We start from the raw sequence: 17,125 nt of genomic DNA, 5'->3' as shown, positions 1-17,125 counted from the left end.
GACCAAAAAGTATGAGGAACGCAAGGCGGAAGCCGGAAGCTCTGAGGGGGCGGAAGTCCGGATGAAAGTGAATGATCTCAGCTGAGCTGTGAATGATAACGGACACACGTGCGGTTTCCATAGCAACGAACCGCAGAGACTTATGGGATTTAGAGAAGGTGGAATGAACTCTGTTAAAACTTGGACATATTAATCCAGGATCAGGATTATATTTATGGGCAATAATATTGGAGATGGAATCACAGCCTCACTTTAGTGTTAACCAATTGAATATGAATTAAGGTTTTTTATTATTATCTTGATATATTTTCGTTTTTAATTTATATACATATTTTAATGTGGGTAATTACATAATGGTAATAGATTAGAATGTATATAACCATATAGAAATGTATGATTTTTAGGATGGAGTAATCGTATTGGCTAAACCTGTCATGTGATATGGATAGTGGGTATAAAAGGCCGAGGGGATTACTTCCACCATCACACCCTGAGGAAGGATAGAGATCCGAAACGCGTTGGTGTTTGCTGTAGAGGACCCCCGGCTGTATCTGACCGCTCACTAGGACATCCTCCGGATTGGCTTTATACCCTGATCCTTGTTGGTTTGTACCTATTCCCCTAGTTCCATCTTAGGGGTGTGAGTGGAAGTGATCCTGCCGGCTCAGTTTATTGGGTGCCTCCATTTTCTGTATGGATTTTTAAGATTTTTAATTGTTTGAAAAAATTAAAGAAAATCAGAACTTTTTTATCTAAAACGGACTGATGGAGTTTTAATCTATCGTGAGGTTGTGGATGTACTTACAAGACCACTGAAAGATCCCAGTGTGGGCGGATTCGTTAAAGATACCTTTGGATGTACATAGGGCTTATCATAAAGGTGAGCTTTATTCCAATAAGCGATATACCATAGATGATGTGATTGCGGTGTATTTAATAGAAGACAAAGATACCCTTATGTGAATATAGGGCCTATAATAAAGGTCAGTCATTGAAGGATATCTCAAGTGAATAACCGTATGCTGAAGTTTCCATAAGGATATTGTGTATTCTGTTTCCTTCGAGGGTTTTTCAGACACAAGGAGTTCCGGTTCATAGCAGCGCTTGGAGTTCGTCCATCACATTTTTTTTAGTACATTAAGCTACTTCCCCAATATATATTTTTTTGTGCTAAAAGTTATTCATACACAACTTGGTAAAACATACTAAATTTAATACATAATGGATTACATCCTGGGATTATCTTTTTCAACAATCTTTAAATTTACAATTAAAAATTGTGTAATAGATTTTTTAGATTGATTTTGCTTAGATTTGCATATACTCCTAGTCTAATTGTCTATTTTTATACTATTACTAGATGCCTTAATCTTTGTTATTATCCTATCTAATATTTATTTTTATTTTGTAATGTGGAAAGAAACTGGAGCATTTTTATGATACCCATGCTTCAAGTGACTCTATGGCTTAAGCTTTTTTTTGAAAAATGAAATGCTATAAAAACAAAATATGATCTGTGCTTTGAGGTACATTTGCCAGTTTTGTGTTTGCTTGCAGTAATATCTGTGGCAGGTTAGCTCAGTTGGTTAGAGCGTGGTGCTAATAACGCCAAGGTCATGGGTTCGATCCCCGTATGGGCCATTTGCTTTTCTTGATGGACAAGAATGGAATAAGTTCATCGGTGGAGTGCATGAATACTTGAAAACATCATAGACACATATATCACAAAATCTCTTCAAATACATATCAGAAGCCAGTGGGAGTGTCATCCTTTGACTGATGAAGATTTTTCTCTACATGGCTCAGTGACTTTTGTCTTAAATCAAGCAATATGGCATAACTAAGATATGCAAGGGCAAATTAATCAGTTATTATATTGCTGCTCAAACATAGAGGGCACTAGGTGTTACCAGAAGAAGAAGAAGATATGTGCTCCCCTCTCATTAGTGCACACTGAAGTAAAAAAAATGGAGAATTTCTAAAGACCAGAGTACAAGCAATGGATCTCTGCATTCTTATTGCATCTTTTCTTATTTCCAAATATTTGACATACTTCTGATTTGATAAGTTTAAAAATGAGTTTAAACAAAGGACACCACTGAAGATGATGGAATTTATATGAATTTTAAATGAAGATTTGCAATACTCATACATTGAATGAAAATGGAGCTTTGAACAAAGGAAAATAAACAATGTTAGCTCCCACGAGATATGAACTCAGATGACTAGATTCAAAGTCCAGGGTGCTAACAATTACACCATGGAACCCTCACCTGAGCAATGGCATCTACTGAAGTGCGCTCATCTTTTAAATGCAAAGAAAAGAAATTCAATACTTTATATATATTATTTCAAGTTTCTAATAAGCTCAGGGATGCAATAGGTATTATGTAGAATATTTGTCCAAAACCAATGATAATATATAAAAAGTAACCTATTTTTTAAAGGAGAAGATAGATACTAGAAACCTAAATGCCTAGGACCAATTTCAGTTGGAGCATCACCCCTTATGTTATCCTAGCATTGAATTGATAGTTTTTATGTATTTCCATATTTGCATATCAGCCACTTACAATTGTTTCAAGCTTTATAACAGAGGACTGCCTTTTTTATAGACCAAGGATGAAAGTCTCTTGTGAGTTAAGTCTGATAATGGCATAACAATTTGTAAATTAAGCTATAGAATGATTACAGAGTGTAGACTGAATAAAAAGTGCTTTCCTATGGATTGAAGTTTGTATTTTCTTAAGCTTTGCATTCCAAAATGGGCTAGCATTCTTTATTTCCAATGGGCACATTAAGCTACTTCCCCAATATATATTTTTTTGTGCTAAAAGTTATTCATACACAACTTGGTAAAACATACTAAATTTAATACATAATGGATTACATCCTGGGATTATCTTTTTCAACAATCTTTAAATTTACAATTAAAAATTGTGTAATAGATTTTTTAGATTGATTTTGCTTAGATTTGCATATACTCCTAGTCTAAATTGTCTATTTTTATACTATTACTAGATGCCTTAATCTTTGTTATTATCCTATCTAATATTTATTTTTATTTTGTAATGTGGAAAGAAACTGGAGCATTTTTATGATACCCATGCTTCAAGTGACTCTATGGCTTAAGCTTTTTTTTGAAAAATGAAATGCTATAAAAACAAAATATGATCTGTGCTTTGAGGTACATTTGCCAGTTTTGTGTTTGCTTGCAGTAATATCTGTGGCAGGTTAGCTCAGTTGGTTAGAGCGTGGTGCTAATAACGCCAAGGTCATGGGTTCGATCCCCGTATGGGCTATTTGCTTTTCTTGATGGACAAGAATGGAATAAGTTCATCGGTGGAGTGCATGAATACTTGAAAACATCATAGACACATATATCACAAAATCTCTTCAAATACATATCAGAAGCCAGTGGGAGTGTCATCCTTTGACTGATGAAGATTTTTCTCTACATGGCTCAGTGACTTTTGTCTTAAATCAAGCAATATGGCATAACTAAGATATGCAAGGGCAAATTAATCAGTTATTATATTGCTGCTCAAACATAGAGGGCACTAGGTGTTACTAGAAGAAGAAGAAGATATGTGCTCCCCTCTCATTAGTGCACACTGAAGTAAAAAAAATGGAGAATTTCTAAAGACCAGAGCACAAGTAATGGATCTCTGCATTCTTATTGCATCTTTTCTTATTTCCAAATATTTGACATACTTCTGATTTGATAAGTTTAAAAATGAGTTTAAACAAAGGACACCACTGAAGATGATGGAATTTATATGAATTTTAAATGAAGATTTGCAATACTCATACATTGAATGAAAATGGAGCTTTGAACAAAAGGAAAATAAACAATGTTAGCTCCCACGAGATATGAACTCAGATTACTAGATTCAAAGTCCAGGGTGCTAACAATTACACCATGGAACCCTCACCTGAGCAATGGCATCTACTGAAGTGCACTCATCTTTTAAATGCAAAGAAAAGAAATTCAATACTTTATATATATTATTTCAAGTTTCTAATAAGCTCAGGGATGCAATAGGTATTATGTAGAATATTTGTCCAAAACCAATGATAATATATAAAAAGTAACCTATTTTTTAAAGGAGAAGATAGATACTAGAAACCTAAATGCCTAGGACCAATTTCAGTTGGAGCATCACCCCTTATGTTATCCTAGCATTGAATTGACAGTTTTTCTGTATTTCCATATTTGCATATCAGCCACTTACAATTGTTTCAAGCTTTATAACAGAGGACTGCCTTTTTTATAGACCAAGGATGAAAGTCTCTTGTGAGTTAAGTCTGATAATGGCATAACAATTTGTAAATTAAGCTATAGAATGATTACAGAGTGTAGACTGAATAAAAAGTGCTTTCCTATGGATTGAAGTTTGTATTTTCTTAAGCTTTGCATTCCAAAATGGGCTAGCATTCTTTATTTCCAATGGGCACATTAAGCTACTTCCCCAATATATATTTTTTTGTGTTAAAAGTTATTCATACACAACTTGGTAAAACATACTATATTTAATACATAATGGATTACATCATGGGATTATCTTTTTCAACAATCTTTAAATTTACAATTAAAAATTGTGTATTAGATTTTTTTAGATTGATTTTGCTTAGATTTGCATATACTCCTTGTCTAAATTGTCTATTTTTATACTATTAGTAGATGCCTTAATCTTTGTTATTATCCTATCTAATATTTATTTTTATTTTGTAATGTGGAAAGAAACTGGAGCATTTTTATGATAACCATGCTTCAAGTGACTCTATGGCTTAAGCTTTTTTTTGAAAAATGAAATGCTATAAAAACAAAATATGATCTGTGCTTTGAGGTACATTTGCCAGTTTTGTGTTTGCTTGCAGTAATATCTGTGGCCGGTTAGCTCAGTTGGTTAGAGCGTGGTGCTAATAACGCCAAGGTCATGGGTTCGATCCCCGTATGGGCCATTTGCTTTTCTTGATGGACAAGAATGGAATAAGTTCATCGGTGGAGTGCATGAATACTTGAAAACATCATAGACACATATATCACAAAATCTCTTCAAATACATATCAGAAGCCAGTGGGAGTGTCATCCTTTGACTGATGAAGATTTTTCTCTACATGGCTCAGTGACTTTTGTCTTAAATCAAGCAATATGGCATAACTAAGATATGCAAGGGCAAATTAATCAGTTATTATATTGCTGCTCAAACATAGAGGGCACTAGGTGTTACTAGAAGAAGAAGATATGTGCTCCCCTCTCATTAGTGCACACTGAAGTAAAAAAAATTGAGAATTTCTAAAGACCAGAGCACAAGTAATGGATCTCTGCATTCTTATTGCATCTTTTCTTATTTCCAAATATTTGACATACTTCTGATTTGATAAGTTTAAAAATGAGTTTAAACAAAGGACACCACTGAAGATGATGGAATTTATATGAATTTTAAATGAAGATTTGCAATACTCATACATTGAATGAAAATGGAGCTTTGAACAAAAGGAAAATAAACAATGTTAGCTCCCACGAGATATGAACTCAGATTACTAGATTCAAAGTCCAGGGTGCTAACAATTACACCATGGAACCCTCACCTGAGCAATGGCATCTACTGAAGTGCACTCATCTTTTAAATGCAAAGAAAAGAAATTCAATACTTTATATATATTATTTCAAGTTTCTAATAAGCTCAGGGATGCAATAGGTATTATGTAGAATATTTGTCCAAACCCAATGATAATATATAAAAAGTAACCTATTTTTTAAAGAAGAAGATAGATACTAGAAACCTAAATGCCTAGGCCCAATTTCAGTTGGAGCATCACCCCTTATGTTATCCTAGCATTGAATTGACAGTTATTCTGTATTTCCATATTTGCATATCAGCCACTTACAATTGTTTCAAGCTTTATAACAGAGGACTGCCTTTTTTATAGACCAAGGATGAAAGTCTCTTGTGAGTTAAGTCTGATAATGACTTCACAATTTGTAAATTAAGCTATAGTATGATTACAGAGTGTAGACTGAATAAAAAGTGCTTTCCTATGGATTAAAGTTTGTATTTTCTTAAGCTTTGCATTCCAAAATGGGCTAGCATTCTTTATTTCCAATGGGCACATTAAGCTACTTCCCCAATATATATTTTTTTGTGTTAAAAGTTATTCATACACAACTTGGTAAAACATACTATATTTAATACATAATGGATTACATCATGGGATTATCTTTTTCAACAATCTGTAAATTTACAATTAAAAATTGTGTATTAGATTTTTTAGATTGATTTTGCTTAGATTTGCATATACTCCTTGTCTAAATTGTCCATTTTTATACTATTACTAGATGCCTTAATCTTTGTTATTATCCTATCTAATATTTATTTTTATTTTGTAATGTGAAAAGAAACTGGAGCATTTTTATGATACCCATGCTTCAAGTGACTCTATGGCTTAATCTTTTTTTTGAAAAATGAAATGCTATAAAAACAAAATATGATCTGTGCTTTGAGGTACATTTGCCAGTTTTGTGTTTGCTGGCAGCAATATCTGTGGCCTGTTAGCTCAGTTGGTTAGAGCATGGTGCTAATAACGCCAAGGTTACGGGTTCGATCCCCGTATGGGTCATTTGCTTTTCTTGATGGACAAGAATGGAATAAGCTCATCGGTGGAGTGCATGAATACTTGAAAACATCATAGACACATATATCACAAAATATCTTCAAATACTTATCAGAAGCCAGTGGGAGTGTCATCCTTTGGCTGATGAAGATTTTTCTCTACATGGCTCAGTGACTTTTGTCTCAAATCAAGCAATATGGCATAACTAAGATATGCAAGGGCAAATTAATCAGTTATTATATTGCTGCTCAAACATAGCGGGCACTAGGTGTTACTAAAAGAAGAAGAAGAAGATATGTGCTCCCCTCTCATTAGTGCACACTGAAGTAAAAAAAATTGAGAATTTCTAAAGACCAGAGCACAAGTAATGGATCTCTGCATTCTTATTGCATCTTTTCTTATTTCCAAATATTTGACATACTTCTGATTTGATAAGTTTAAAAATGAGTTTAAACAAAGGACACCACTGAAGATGATGGAATTTATATGAATTTTAAATGAAGATTTGCAATACTCATACATTGAATGAAAATGGAGCTTTGAACAAAAGGAAAATAAACAATGTTAGCTCCCACGAGATATGAACTCAGATGACTAGATTCAAAGTCCAGGGTGCTAACAATTACACCATGGAACCCTCACCTGAGCAATGGCATCTACTGAAGTGCGCTCATCTTTTAAATGCAAAGAAAAGAAATTCAATACTTTATATATATTATTTCAAGTTTCTAATAAGCTCAGGGATGCAATAGGTATTATGTAGAATATTTGTCCAAAACCAATGATAATATATAAAAAGTAACCTATTTTTTAAAGGAGAAGACAGATACTAGAAACCTAAATGCCTAGGACCAATTTCAGTTGGAGCATCACCCCTTATGTTATCCTAGCATTGAATTGACAGTTTTTCTGTATTTCCATATTTGCATATCAGCCACTTACAATTGTTTCAAGCTTTGTAACAGAGGACTGCCTTTTTTATAGACCAAGGATGAAAGTCTCTTGTGAGTTAAGTCTGATAATGACATCACAATTAGTAAATTAAGCTATAGTATGATTACAGAGTGTAGACTGAATAAAAAGTGCTTTCCTATGGATTAAAGTTTGTATTTTCTTAAGCTTTGCATTCCAAAATGGGCTAGCATTCTTTATTTCCAATGGGCACATTAAGCTACTTCCCCAATATATATTTTTTTGTGTTAAAAGTTATTCATACACAACTTGGTAAAACATACTTAATTTAATACATAATGGATTACATCATGGGATTATCTTTTTCAACAATCTGTAAATTTACAATTAAAAATTGTGTATTAGATTTTTTAGATTGATTTTGCTTAGATTTGCATATACTCCTAGTCTAAATTGTCCATTTTTATACTATTACTAGATGCCTTAATCTTTGTTATTATCCTATCTAATATTTATTTTTATTTTGTAATGTGGAAAGAATCTGGAGCATTTTTATGATACCCATGCTTCAAGTGACTCTATGGCTTAAGCTTTTTTTTTTAAAAATGAAATGCTATAAAAACAAAATATGATCTGTGCTTTGAGGTACATTTGCCAGTTTTGTGTTTGCTGGCAGCAATATCTGTGGCCTGTTAGCTCAGTTGGTTAGAGCGTGGTGCTAATAACGCCAAGGTTACGGGTTCGATCCCCGTATGGGCCATTTGCTTTTCTTGATGGACAAGAATGGAATAAGCTCATCGGTGGAGTGCATGAATACTTGAAAACATCATAGACACATATATCACAAAATCTCTTCAAATACTTATCAGAAGCCAGTGGGAGTGTCATCCTTTGGCTGATGAAGATTTTTCTCTACATGGCTCAGTGACTTTTGTCTCAAATCAAGCAATATGGCATAACTAAGATATGCAAGGGCAAATTAATCAGTTATTATATTGCTGCTCAAACATAGAGGGCACTAGGTGTTACTAAAAGAAGAAGAAGAAGATATGTGCTCCCCTCTCATTAGTGCACACTGAAGTAAAAAAAATGGAGAATTTCTAAAGACCAGAGTACAAGCAATGGATCTCTGCATTCTTATTGCATCTTTTCTTATTTCCAAATATTTGACATACTTCTGATTTGATAAGTTTAAAAATGAGTTTAAACAAAGGACACCACTGAAGATGATGGAATTTATATGAATTTTAAATGAAGATTTGCAATACTCATACATTGAATGAAAATGGAGCTTTGAACAAAGGAAAATAAACAATGTTAGCTCCCACGAGATATGAACTCAGATGACTAGATTCAAAGTCCAGGGTGCTAACAATTACACCATGGAACCGTCACCTGAGCAATGGCATCTACTGAAGTGCGCTCATCTTTTAAATGCAAAGAAAAGAAATTCAATACTTTATATATATTATTTCAAGTTTCTAATAAGCTCAGGGATGCAATAGGTATTATGTAGAATATTTGTCCAAAACCAATGATAATATATAAAAAGTAACCTATTTTTTAAAGGAGAAGATAGATACTAGAAACCTAAATGCCTAGGACCAATTTCAGTTGGAGCATCACCCCTTATGTTATCCTAGCATTGAATTGACAGTTTTTCTGTATTTCCATATTTGCATATCAGCCACTTACAATTGTTTCAAGCTTTATAACAGAGGACTGCCTTTTTTATAGACCAAGGATGAAAGTCTCTTGTGAGTTAAGTCTGATAATGGCATAACAATTTGTAAATTAAGCTATAGAATGATTACAGAATGTAGACTGAATAAAAAGTGCTTTCCTATGGATTGAAGTTTGTATTTTCTTAAGCTTTGCATTCCAAAATGGGCTAGCATTCTTTATTTCCAATGGGCACATTAAGCTACTTCCCCAATATATATTTTTTTGTGTTAAAAGTTATTCATACACAACTTGGTAAAACATACTATATTTAATACATAATGGATTACATCATGGGATTATCTTTTTCAACAATCTGTAAATTTACAATTAAAAATTGTGTATTAGATTTTTTAGATTGATTTTGCTTAGATTTGCATATACTCCTTGTCTAAATTGTCTATTTTTATACTATTAGTAGATGCCTTAATCTTTGTTATTATCCTATCTAATATTTATTTTTATTTTGTAATGTGGAAAGAAACTGGAGCATTTTTATGATAACCATGCTTCAAGTGACTCTATGGCTTAAGCTTTTTTTTGAAAAATGAAATGCTATAAAAACAAAATATGATCTGTGCTTTGAGGTACATTTGCCAGTTTTGTGTTTGCTTGCAGTAATATCTGTGGCCGGTTAGCTCAGTTGGTTAGAGCGTGGTGCTAATAACGCCAAGGTCATGGGTTCGATCCCCGTATGGGCCATTTGCTTTTCTTGATGGACAAGAATGGAATAAGTTCATCGGTGGAGTGCATGAATACTTGAAAACATCATAGACACATATATCACAAAATCTCTTCAAATACATATCAGAAGCCAGTGGGAGTGTCATCCTTTGACTGATGAAGATTTTTCTCTACATGGCTCAGTGACTTTTGTCTTAAATCAAGCAATATGGCATAACTAAGATATGCAAGGGCAAATTAATCAGTTATTATATTGCTGCTCAAACATAGAGGGCACTAGGTGTTACTAGAAGAAGAAGAAGATATGTGCTCCCCTCTCATTAGTGCACACTGAAGTAAAAAAAATGGAGAATTTCTAAAGACCAGAGCACAAGTAATGGATCTCTGCATTCTTATTGCATCTTTTCTTATTTCCAAATATTTGACATACTTCTGATTTGATAAGTTTAAAAATGAGTTTAAACAAAGGACACCACTGAAGATGATGGAATTTATATGAATTTTAAATGAAGATTTGCAATACTCATACATTGAATGAAAATGGAGCTTTGAACAAAAGGAAAATAAACAATGTTAGCTCCCACGAGATATGAACTCAGATGACTAGATTCAAAGTCCAGGGTGCTAACAATTACACCATGGAACCCTCACCTGAGCAATGGCATCTACTGAAGTGCGCTCATCTTTTAAATGCAAAGAAAAGAAATTCAATACTTTATATATATTATTTCAAGTTTCTAATAAGCTCAGGGATGCAATAGGTATTATGTAGAATATTTGTCCAAAACCAATGATAATATATAAAAAGTAACCTATTTTTTAAAGGAGAAGACAGATACTAGAAACCTAAATGCCTAGGACCAATTTCAGTTGGAGCATCACCCCTTATGTTATCCTAGCATTGAATTGACAGTTTTTCTGTATTTCCATATTTGCATATCAGCCACTTACAATTGTTTCAAGCTTTGTAACAGAGGACTGCCTTTTTTATAGACCAAGGATGAAAGTCTCTTGTGAGTTAAGTCTGATAATGACATCACAATTTGTAAATTAAGCTATAGTATGATTACAGAGTGTAGACTGAATAAAAAGTGCTTTCCTATGGATTAAAGTTTGTATTTTCTTAAGCTTTGCATTCCAAAATGGGCTAGCATTCTTTATTTCCAATGGGCACATTAAGCTACTTCCCCAATATATATTTTTTTGTGTTAAAAGTTATTCATACACAACTTGGTAAAACATACTTAATTTAATACATAATGGATTACATCATGGGATTATCTTTTTCAACAATCTGTAAATTTACAATTAAAAATTGTGTATTAGATTTTTTAGATTGATTTTGCTTAGATTTGCATATACTCCTAGTCTAAATTGTCCATTTTTATACTATTACTAGATGCCTTAATCTTTGTTATTATCCTATCTAATATTTATTTTTATTTTGTAATGTGGAAAGAAACTGGAGCATTTTTATGATACCCATGCTTCAAGTGACTCTATGGCTTAAGCTTTTTTTTGAAAAATGAAATGCTATAAAAACAAAATATGATCTGTGCTTTGAGGTACATTTGCCAGTTTTGTGTTTGCTGGCAGCAATATCTGTGGCCTGTTAGCTCAGTTGGTTAGAGCGTGGTGCTAATAACGCCAAGGTTACTGGTTCGATCCCCGTATGGGCCATTTGCTTTTCTTGATGGACAAGAATGGAATAAGCTCATCGGTGGAGTGCATGAATACTTGAAAACATCATAGACACATATATCACAAAATCTCTTCAAATACTTATCAGAAGCCAGTGGGAGTGTCATCCTTTGGCTGATGAAGATTTTTCTCTACATGGCTCAGTGACTTTTGTCTCAAATCAAGCAATATGGCATAACTAAGATATGCAAGGGCAAATTAATCAGTTATTATATTGCTGCTCAAACATAGAGGGCACTAGGTGTTACTAAAAGAAGAAGAAGAAGATATGTGCTCCCCTCTCATTAGTGCACACTGAAGTAAAAAAAATGGAGAATTTCTAAAGACCAGAGTACAAGCAATGGATCTCTGCATTCTTATTGCATCTTTTCTTATTTCCAAATATTTGACATACTTCTGATTTGATAAGTGTAAAAATGAGTTTAAACAAAGGACACCACTGAAGATGATGGAATTTATATGAATTTTAAATGAAGATTTGCAATACTCATACATTGAATGAAAATGGAGCTTTGAACAAAGGAAAATAAACAATGTTAGCTCCCACGAGATATGAACTCAGATGACTAGATTCAAAGTCCAGGGTGCTAACAATTACACCATGGAACCGTCACCTGAGCAATGGCATCTACTGAAGTGCGCTCATCTTTTAAATGCAAAGAAAAGAAATTCAATACTTTATATATATTATTTCAAGTTTCTAATAAGCTCAGGGATGCAATAGGTATTATGTAGAATATTTGTCCAAAACCAATGATAATATATAAAAAGTAACCTATTTTTTAAAGGAGAAGATAGATACTAGAAACCTAAATGCCTAGGACCAATTTCAGTTGGAGCATCACCCCTTATGTTATCCTAGCATTGAATTGACAGTTTTTCTGTATTTCCATATTTGCATATCAGCCACTTACAATTGTTTCAAGCTTTATAACAGAGGACTGCCTTTTTTATAGACCAAGGATGAAAGTCTCTTGTGAGTTAAGTCTGATAATGGCATAACAATTTGTAAATTAAGCTATAGAATGATTACAGAGTGTAGACTGAATAAAAAGTGCTTTCCTATGGATTGAAGTTTGTATTTTCTTAAGCTTTGCATTCCAAAATGGGCTAGCATTCTTTATTTCCAATGGGCACATTAAGCTACTTCCCCAATATATATTTTTTTGTGTTAAAAGTTATTCATACACAACTTGGTAAAACATACTATATTTAATACATAATGGATTACATCATGGGATTATCTTTTTCAACAATCTGTAAATTTACAATTAAAAATTGTGTATTAGATTTTTTAGATTGATTTTGCTTAGATTTGCATATACTCCTTGTCTAAATTGTCTATTTTTATACTATTAGTAGATGCCTTAATCTTTGTTATTATCCTATCTAATATTTATTTTTATTTTGTAATGTGGAAAGAAACTGGAGCATTTTTATGATAACCATGCTTCAAGTGACTCTATGGCTTAAGCTTTTTTTTGAAAAATGAAATGCTATAAAAACAAAATATGATCTGTGCTTTGAGGTACATTTGCCAGTTTTGTGTTTGCTTGCAGTAATATCTGTGGCCGGTTAGCTCAGTTGGTTAGAGCGTGGTGCTAATAACGCCAAGGTCATGGGTTCGATCCCCGTATGGGCCATTTGCTTTTCTTGATGGACAAGAATGGAATAAGTTCATCGGTGGAGTGCATGAATACTTGAAAACATCATAGACACATATATCACAAAATCTCTTCAAATACATATCAGAAGCCAGTGGGAGTGTCATCCTTTGACTGATGAAGATTTTTCTCTACATGGCTCAGTGACTTTTGTCTTAAATCAAGCAATATGGCATAACTAAGATATGCAAGGGCAAATTAATCAGTTATTATATTGCTGCTCAAACATAGAGGGCACTAGGTGTTACTAGAAGAAGAAGAAGATATGTGCTCCCCTCTCATTAGTGCACACTGAAGTAAAAAAAATGGAGAATTTCTAAAGACCAGAGCACAAGTAATGGATCTCTGCATTCTTATTGCATCTTTTCTTATTTCCAAATATTTGACATACTTCTGATTTGATAAGTTTAAAAATGAGTTTAAACAAAGGACACCACTGAAGATGATGGAATTTATATGAATTTTAAATGAAGATTTGCAATACTCATACATTGAATGAAAATGGAGCTTTGAACAAAAGGAAAATAAACAATGTTAGCTCCCACGAGATATGAACTCAGATGACTAGATTCAAAGTCCAGGGTGCTAACAATTACACCATGGAACCCTCACCTGAGCAATGGCATCTACTGAAGTGCGCTCATCTTTTAAATGCAAAGAAAAGAAATTCAATACTTTATATATATTATTTCAAGTTTCTAATAAGCTCAGGGATGCAATAGGTATTATGTAGAATATTTGTCCAAAACCAATGATAATATATAAAAAGTAACCTATTTTTTAAAGGAGAAGACAGATACTAGAAACCTAAATGCCTAGGACCAATTTCAGTTGGAGCATCACCCCTTATGTTATCCTAGCATTGAATTGACAGTTTTTCTGTATTTCCATATTTGCATATCAGCCACTTACAATTGTTTCAAGCTTTGTAACAGAGGACTGCCTTTTTTATAGACCAAGGATGAAAGTCTCTTGTGAGTTAAGTCTGATAATGACATCACAATTTGTAAATTAAGCTATAGTATGATTACAGAGTGTAGACTGAATAAAAAGTGCTTTCCTATGGATTAAAGTTTGTATTTTCTTAAGCTTTGCATTCCAAAATGGGCTAGCATTCTTTATTTCCAATGGGCACATTAAGCTACTTCCCCAATATATATTTTTTTGTGTTAAAAGTTATTCATACACAACTTGGTAAAACATACTTAATTTAATACATAATGGATTACATCATGGGATTATCTTTTTCAACAATCTGTAAATTTACAATTAAAAATTGTGTATTAGATTTTTTAGATTGATTTTGCTTAGATTTGCATATACTCCTAGTCTAAATTGTCCATTTTTATACTATTACTAGATGCCTTAATCTTTGTTATTATCCTATCTAATATTTATTTTTATTTTGTAATGTGGAAAGAAACTGGAGCATTTTTATGATACCCATGCTTCAAGTGACTCTATGGCTTAAGCTTTTTTTTGAAAAATGAAATGCTATAAAAACAAAATATGATCTGTGCTTTGAGGTACATTTGCCAGTTTTGTGTTTGCTGGCAGCAATATCTGTGGCCTGTTAGCTCAGTTGGTTAGAGCGTGGTGCTAATAACGCCAAGGTTACTGGTTCGATCCCCGTATGGGCCATTTGCTTTTCTTGATGGACAAGAATGGAATAAGCTCATCGGTGGAGTGCATGAATACTTGAAAACATCATAGACACATATATCACAAAATCTCTTCAAATACTTATCAGAAGCCAGTGGGAGTGTCATCCTTTGGCTGATGAAGATTTTTCTCTACATGGCTCAGTGACTTTTGTCTCAAATCAAGCAATATGGCATAACTAAGATATGCAAGGGCAAATTAATCAGTTATTATATTGCTGCTCAAACATAGAGGGCACTAGGTGTTACTAAAAGAAGAAGAAGAAGATATGTGCTCCCCTCTCATTAGTGCACACTGAAGTAAAAAAAATGGAGAATTTCTAAAGACCAGAGTACAAGCAATGGATCTCTGCATTCTTATTGCACATTTCCTTATTTCCAAATATTTGACATACTTCTGATTTGATAAGTGTAAAAATGAGTTTAAACAAAGGACACCACTGAAGATGATGGAATTTATATGAATTTTAAATGAAGATTTGCAATACTCATACATTGAATGAAAATGGAGCTTTGAACAAAGGAAAATAAACAATGTTAGCTCCCACGAGATATGAACTCAGATGACTAGATTCAAAGTCCAGGGTGCTAACAATTACACCATGGAACCGTCACCTGAGCAATGGCATCTACTGAAGTGCGCTCATCTTTTAAATGCAAAGAAAAGAAATTCAATACTTTATATATATTATTTCAAGTTTCTAATAAGCTCAGGGATGCAATAGGTATTATGTAGAATATTTGTCCAAAACCAATGATAATATATAAAAAGTAACCTATTTTTTAAAGGAGAAGATAGATACTAGAAACCTAAATGCCTAGGACCAATTTCAGTTGGAGCATCACCCCTTATGTTATCCTAGCATTGAATTGACAGTTTTTCTGTATTTCCATATTTGCATATCAGCCACTTACAATTGTTTCAAGCTTTATAACAGAGGACTGCCTTTTTTATAGACCAAGGATGAAAGTCTCTTGTGAGTTAAGTCTGATAATGGCATAACAATTTGTAAATTAAGCTATAGAATGATTACAGAGTGTAGACTGAATAAAAAGTGCTTTCCTATGGATTGAAGTTTGTATTTTCTTAAGCTTTGCATTCCAAAATGGGCTAGCATTCTTTATTTCCAATGGGCACATTAAGCTACTTCCCCAATATATATTTTTTTGTGTTAAAAGTTATTCATACACAACTTGGTAAAACATACTATATTTAATACATAATGGATTACATCATGGGATTATCTTTTTCAACAATCTGTAAATTTACAATTAAAAATTGTGTATTAGATTTTTTAGATTGATTTTGCTTAGATTTGCATATACTCCTTGTCTAAATTGTCTATTTTTATACTATTAGTAGATGCCTTAATCTTTGTTATTATCCTATCTAATATTTATTTTTATTTTGTAATGTGGAAAGAAACTGGAGCATTTTTATGATAACCATGCTTCATGTGACTCTATGGCTTAAGCTTTTTTTTGAAAAATGAAATGCTATAAAAACAAAATATGATCTGTGCTTTGAGGTACATTTGCCAGTTTTGTGTTTGCTTGCAGTAATATCTGTGGCCGGTTAGCTCAGTTGGTTAGAGCGTGGTGCTAATAACGCCAAGGTCATGGGTTCGATCCCCGTATGGGCCATTTGCTTTTCTTGATGGACAAGAATGGAATAAGCTCATCGGTGGAGTGCATGAATACTTGAAAACATCATAGACACATATATCACAAAATCTCTTCAAATACATATCAGAAGCCAGTGGGAGTGTCATCCTTTGGCTGATGAAGATTTTTCTCTACATGGCAAAGTGACTTTTGTCTCAAATCAAGCAATATGGCATAACTAAGATATGCAAGGGCAAATTAATCAGTTATTATATTGCTGCTCAAACATAGAGGGCACTAGGTGTTACTAAAAGAAGAAGAAGATATGTGATCCCCTCTCATTAGTGCACACTGAAGTAAAAAAAACATGGAGAATTTCTAAAGACCAGAGCACAAGTAATGGATCTCTGCATTCTTATTGCATCTTTTCTTATTTCCAAATATTTGACATACTTCTGGTTTGATAAGTTTAAAAATGAGTTTAAACAAAGGACACCACTGAAGATGATGGAATTTATATGAATTTTAAATGAAGATTTGCAATACTCATACATTGAA

At 33.1% G+C, this 17,125-nt stretch overlaps 10 non-coding genes across 10 annotated transcripts; all 10 read left to right on the top strand.

The window, feature by feature from the left end:
• Positions 1-1,567: 1,567 nt before the first annotated feature.
• On the top strand, positions 1,568-1,641 carry TRNAI-AAU (transfer RNA isoleucine (anticodon AAU)). The gene has a single exon. It is a non-coding gene; the product is annotated as a tRNA-Ile (tRNA).
• Positions 1,642-3,228: 1,587 nt separating this feature from the next.
• TRNAI-AAU (transfer RNA isoleucine (anticodon AAU)) lies at positions 3,229-3,309 on the top strand. Its single transcript has one exon. It is a non-coding gene; the product is annotated as a tRNA-Ile (tRNA).
• A 1,582-nt stretch (positions 3,310-4,891) lies between these two features.
• On the top strand, positions 4,892-4,965 carry TRNAI-AAU (transfer RNA isoleucine (anticodon AAU)). Its single transcript has one exon. It is a non-coding gene; the product is annotated as a tRNA-Ile (tRNA).
• Positions 4,966-6,550: 1,585 nt separating this feature from the next.
• Positions 6,551-6,624, top strand: TRNAI-AAU (transfer RNA isoleucine (anticodon AAU)). Its single transcript has one exon. It is a non-coding gene; the product is annotated as a tRNA-Ile (tRNA).
• A 1,592-nt stretch (positions 6,625-8,216) lies between these two features.
• TRNAI-AAU (transfer RNA isoleucine (anticodon AAU)) lies at positions 8,217-8,290 on the top strand. The gene has a single exon. It is a non-coding gene; the product is annotated as a tRNA-Ile (tRNA).
• A 1,590-nt stretch (positions 8,291-9,880) lies between these two features.
• On the top strand, positions 9,881-9,954 carry TRNAI-AAU (transfer RNA isoleucine (anticodon AAU)). The gene has a single exon. It is a non-coding gene; the product is annotated as a tRNA-Ile (tRNA).
• Positions 9,955-11,542: 1,588 nt separating this feature from the next.
• TRNAI-AAU (transfer RNA isoleucine (anticodon AAU)) lies at positions 11,543-11,616 on the top strand. The gene has a single exon. It is a non-coding gene; the product is annotated as a tRNA-Ile (tRNA).
• A 1,590-nt stretch (positions 11,617-13,206) lies between these two features.
• On the top strand, positions 13,207-13,280 carry TRNAI-AAU (transfer RNA isoleucine (anticodon AAU)). The gene has a single exon. It is a non-coding gene; the product is annotated as a tRNA-Ile (tRNA).
• Positions 13,281-14,868: 1,588 nt separating this feature from the next.
• On the top strand, positions 14,869-14,942 carry TRNAI-AAU (transfer RNA isoleucine (anticodon AAU)). The gene has a single exon. It is a non-coding gene; the product is annotated as a tRNA-Ile (tRNA).
• A 1,590-nt stretch (positions 14,943-16,532) lies between these two features.
• TRNAI-AAU (transfer RNA isoleucine (anticodon AAU)) lies at positions 16,533-16,606 on the top strand. Its single transcript has one exon. It is a non-coding gene; the product is annotated as a tRNA-Ile (tRNA).
• The last annotated feature ends 519 nt before the right edge of the window (positions 16,607-17,125 follow it).

The sequence above is a fragment of the Pseudophryne corroboree genome, chromosome 11 (genome assembly GCF_028390025.1).
Source record: "Pseudophryne corroboree isolate aPseCor3 chromosome 11, aPseCor3.hap2, whole genome shotgun sequence".
Lineage (NCBI taxonomy): Eukaryota > Metazoa > Chordata > Amphibia > Anura > Myobatrachidae > Pseudophryne > Pseudophryne corroboree.
Note: the sequence above shows the minus strand (reverse complement) of the source record. Positions and strands in the feature narration are given on the sequence as shown.